The following is a 5543-nucleotide window of genomic DNA, read 5'->3' on the forward strand; positions in this document are numbered from 1 at the left end:
GTGGAGATTGGACCTGCTGGATGTGTACAACGTCGATACTCTGACCATCACCAATAGAGAAGACTGCTGTGCTGACAGGCTTAAAGGGGCTGAGATTCGTATTGGTAACTCACTGGACAACAACAATCCCAGGTGACTCATGCAGCATTTCCTCCTGCTAAGTGCAGAAGACTTCAACTATTAGAATACATCTTTTGTTCTTATCCATACCAGTGAATTTTTGTCTTTTAAAGTATTGTTGAACTGTTATTGATATTCATCCTGTCTCTCAGATGCGCTGTCATACCCGATATCACAGGAGAAAGCGTCTACACCTTCCAGTGTAATGGCATGGAGGGGCGCTATGTCAGTGTGGTTATCCCCGACAAGACAGAGTTCCTTACTCTGTGTGAAGTGGAAGTATTTGGCACTAAATGTTAGTACATGTACTTGTATTCACCAGTCAACCTTCCCCATTCCCATGTGTCCACAGCACTACCTTAATTAGGCCCCTATACTTTCTTCTATTTACCTTTTTTGTTTCTTTTTATTATTACTACTCGATCTTTTCAGTTTGTAAAGCGTCTTTGAGTGTCTAGAAAAGCACTATACAAGTCTAATGTGTTATTATAATTATAAGAACGAGCAGCGTTTATTAAACCAACGATCTTTGCTACAGTGGGAATACAGTATGTCTTATCTACATGTTGTGATATGAAGCTAGAGCCCCTCTAGGTCTTAACGTGGACTCTCCGTGCACAATTCATGATCTCTCTTCTGTCTTTCACTCCAGTAAACGTGGCGTTTGGAAGAGTGGCTGTTCAGTCATCAACGGCTTTTAGCGCTAGTTGTCTCACCAGGCTCACTCAGGTATATGTGTCTGTCTCCCTCCAGTGGTGGTAAGTGGAAGTGGCCTGTGGCCTGTGTGTGTGATGATGAGATGATGATGATGATGATGGGGGGGGGTGATAGGAAGGTCGTAGAGACACCATTCAAATGGTTTTAGATTCCCTGTCCTCTGGTCTATCCGGGGGTGTTGGAATTGTTCTCCTAACCCGCGGGGAACCATACGTTATTAACCCCGGTAAGAGTCACACTACGGGACGTATAACAGTGGCTGTGAAGGGAGTATAAACACAAGATGTTGCTGAGTAGGTCCATTAGGTCTACACGGTCATTTATAGCCTAACCCCAGCCCTCTACGACCCCGGGAAGTCATGTTAAACTGAAGTTAAAACACAACGAGATTGCTAAGCTAACACCGCTAATGCGGAAGTCCCTCCTGTGTCTCAGAAGACAGACAGAGAGAGAGACGTGCAGCCACCCAGGATCGAGCCCCGCGTGGAGTCATTGTCCATCATTTCTTGTCAATTTCAATAAAGACAGACACACACAGACACACGGAGACAACGACAATGACGACAGGTCATTCTAGAGGAAGAGAGAAATGGGATAATAGGATTCTATTCTCTGACAGCCAATGTCCGCGATTCCACACTGGCCAGTAGATGTCGAGATTTTTTTTTTTTATATGTTTGTATGACTGGCTCGTTAGCTCGGTGTGTAAGTCTGCCGCAAGGTAGACTTTGTAGTCCTGGGTTCGAATCCCAGGCGGGCAGGTCAATTTGCACTTTTCAATGTGAAGGACAAACAGGAAGAAAAAAAAGAAAGGCATGCGCAGCGGCAAATAATTCCTGGGCTCAGTCCAGAGAGAGAGAGAGAGGAATTTTCCCTTTTGAAAATATATTTTTTGAAAATCCCGCCTCAAAATATATATTTTTTTTTTTTTTTTTTTTCTTCTGTGTCAGTGTGTGTCAGTGTGTCAGTTATGTGTCAGTGCGTCTACCGGCCCGAGTCTCTATGGGGGAATGCAATGACCGTTTTGGACACCAAACACACCAAAGAACATCTACTCTTCGAGGCGAATCCAGTCAGACCATTATCAGACCTGCTGGACGTGTCTGTGCGCGTGTGTGACTGGATGTCTACATTCAATGTGTCTCACCGTGTGACTGGATGTGTGTGTGTATATATATGTGGATGTGTATGAGTGTGGATGTGTGTGTATGAGTATGTGTGGATGTGTGTATGAGTATGTGTGTGGATGTGTGAGTATGTGTATATGTGTGTGGATGTGTGTGTATGAGTATGTGTGTGGATGTGTGTGTATGAGTATGTGGATATGAGTATGTGTGGATGTGTGTGTATGAGTATGTGTATATGTATGTTAATGAGCTGTATGTTAATGAGCTGTATGTTAATGAGCTGTATGTTAATGAGCTGTATGTTAATTAGCTGTGTGTGTGTCTCTGTGTGTGTATACGTGTGTCTGTGTGTGTATGTTAATGAGCTGTATGTTAATGAGCTGTATGTTAATGAGCTTCATGTTAATGAGATTCATGCTAATGAGCTGTATGTTAATTAGCTGTGTGTGTCTCTGTGTGTGTATACGTGTGTCTGTGTGTGTATGTTAATGAGCTGTATGTTAATGAGCTGTATGTTAATGAGCTTCATGTTAATGAGATTCATGCTAATGAGCTGTATGTTAATGAGCTGTATGTTAATTAGCTGTGTGTGTCTCTATGTGTGTATACGTGTGTCTGTGTGTGTATGTTAATGAGCTGTATGTGAATGAGATTCATGCTAATGAGCTGTATGTTAATGAGCTGTATGTTAATTAGCTGTATGTTAATTAGCTGTATGTTAATTAGCTGTGTGTGTGTATACGTGTGTCTGTGTGTGTGTATGTTAATGAGCTGTATGTGAATGAGCTTCATGTTAATGAGCTTCATGCTAATGAGCTGTATGTTAATGAGCTGTATGTTAATTAGCTGTGTGTGTCTCTGTGTGTGTATACGTGTGTGTTATGTTAATGAGCTTCATGCTAATGAGCTTCATGCTAATGAGCTGTATGTTAATTACCTTCATGTTAATGAGCTGTATGTTAATGAGCTTCATGCTAATGAGCTGTATGTTAATGAGCTGTATGTTAATTAGCTGTATGTTAATTAGCTGTATGTTAATTAGCTGTGTGTGTCTCTGTGTGTGTATACGTGTGTCTGTGTGTGTATGTTAATGAGCTGTATGTTAAATCAAATCAAAGTGTGAGGAGCTTAAATCAAAGTGGGAGGAGCTTAAGTCAAAGTGGGCGGAGCTTAAATCAAAGTGGGAGGAGCTTAAGTCAAAGTGGGAGGAGCTTAAATCAAAGTGGGAGGAGCTTAAGTCAAAGTGGGCAGAGCTTAAATCAAAGTGTGAGGAGCTTAAGTCAAAGTGGGCGGAGCTTAAGCCAAAGTGGGCGGAGCTTAAGTCAAAGTGGGCGGAGCTTAAATCAAAGTGGGAGGAGCTTAAGTCAAAGTGGGCGGAGCTTAAATCAAAGTGGGAGGAGCTTGTGTAAAAGTGGGAGGAGCTTAAGTCAAAGTGGGAGGAGCTTAAATCAAAGTGGGCGGAGCTTAAATCAAAGTGTGATGAGCTTAGGTCAAAGTGGGCGGAGCTTAAATCAAAGTGGGAGGAGCTTAAGTCAAAGTGGGCGGAGCTTAAATCAAAGTGGGAGGAGCTTGTGTAAAAGTGGGCGGAGCTTAAATCAAAGTGGGAGGAGCTTAAATCAAAGTGGGCGGAGCTTAAATCAAAGTGTGATGAGCTTAAGTCAAAGTGGGCGGAGCTTAAATCAAAGTGGGATGAGCTTAAGTCAAAGTGGGCGGAGCTTAAATCAAAGTGGGAGGAGCTTGTGTAAAAGTGGGAGGAGCTTAAGTCAAAGTGGGCGGAGCTTAAATCAAAGTGGGCGGAGCTTAAATCAAAGTGTGATGAGCTTAGGTCAAAGTGGGCGGAGCTTAAATCAAAGTGGGAGGAGCTTGTGTGTAAGTGGGCGGAGCTTAAGTCAAAGTGGGCGGAGCTTAAATCAAAGTGGGAGGAGCTTAAATCAAAGTGGGAGGAGCTTGTGTATAAGTGGGAGGAGCTTAAATCAAAGTGGGAGGAGCTTAAATCAAAGTGGGCGGAGCTTAAGTCAAAGTGTGCGGAGCTTAAATCAAAGTGGGAGGAGCTTAAGTCAAAGTGGGCGGAGCTTAAGTCAAAGTGGGCGGAGCTTAAATCAAAGTGGGAGGAGCTTAAGTCAAAGTGGGCGGAGCTTAAATCAAAGTGGGAGGAGCTTAAATCAAAGTGGGAGGAGCTTAAGTCAAAGTGGGCGGAGCTTAAATCAAAGTGGGAGGAGCTTAAATCAAAGTGGGAGGAGCTTAAGTCAAAGTGGGAGGAGCTTAAATCAAAGTGGGAGGAGCTTAAGTCAAAGTGGGCGGAGCTTAAATCAAAGTGGGAGGAGCTTAAATCAAAGTGGGAGGAGCTTAAGTCAAAGTGGGCGGAGCTTAAATCAAAGTGGGAGGAGCTTAAATCAAAGTGGGAGGAGCTTAAGTCAAAGTGGGAGGAGCTTAAATCAAAGTGGGAGGAGCTTAAGTCAAAGTGGGCGGAGCTTAAATCAAAGTGGGCGGAGCTTAAGTCAAAGTGGGAGGAGCTTAAGTCAAAGTGGGAGGAGCTTAAATCAAAGTGGGAGGAGCTTGTGTAAAAGTGGGTGGAGCTTAAATCAAAGTGGGAGGAGCTTAAATCAAAGTGGGAGAAGCTTAAGTCAAAGTGGGCGGAGCTTAAATCAAAGTGGGAGGAGCTTAAGTCAAAGTGGGCAGAGCTTAAATCAAAGTGGGCGGAGCTTGTGTCTAAGTGGGAGTGGCTTAATTGATTAATTCAAATTGTGGGCGGAGCTTGTGTCAAAAGTGGGCGGAGCTTGTGTCAAAGTGGGCGGAGCTTAAGTGGGAGTGGGAGTGGCTTAGACATTTAGTGGGCGGAGCTTGTGTCAAAGTGGGAGTGGCTTAATTGATTAATTCCAATTTTCTTTCATTTGCCAACAAACGACCTACCTAGACTGTACGCAGTTGCACAGACAGTATTGCTTTAGGATGAAAAACAGAAATCGGTGCCAGAAAGTCCCAGTCACCCAAAAATCGGCACGATGAAGCGTCACAGGGGTCCGGTCGCGTGCCCCGAGTTTCGAGGCGCTAGCTCAAACGGTCGCTCCGTGGCGCCCCCTTTAATTACGGATTTCGCACTTACGTCAAAGCTCCCCGTTTGGGCCACGAATGGCCGATCAAGCCGAAACTCTGGGTAAACACTTGTCTCACCAAGATGTTCGACATATGTGAAAACCAGACCTCTAGCTCACAGCTAGGAGGGGAGTTATGAATTCTGGCCACAGGGGGCGCCGCAACCGAGTCGGGGCTCGGATATGTGTTCGGCGGGCCCGAGCCGATTCGGAAAATATCTGAACCGTGTCTGTGGCACTTACGGTTGCTGAGCTAAAGTCCTTTAACCTAGCCCGGAGGGAGCTTGTGTAAAAGTGGGCGGAGCTTAAGTCAAAGTGGGCGGAGCTTGTGTAAAAGTGGGCGGAGCTTGCGAAAAAGTGGGCGGAGCTTGTGTAAAAGTGGGCGGAGCTTAAGGCAAAGTGGGCGGAGCGTGTGTAAAAGTGGGCGGAGCTTATGTAAAAGTGGGCGGAGCTTAAGGCAAAGTGGGCGGAGCTTGTGTAAAAGTGG

The sequence above is a fragment of the Nansenia antarctica genome, assembly GCF_963989245.1.
Source record: "Nansenia antarctica genome assembly, chromosome: 14".
In the NCBI taxonomy this organism is placed as follows: domain Eukaryota; kingdom Metazoa; phylum Chordata; class Actinopteri; order Argentiniformes; family Microstomatidae; genus Nansenia; species Nansenia antarctica.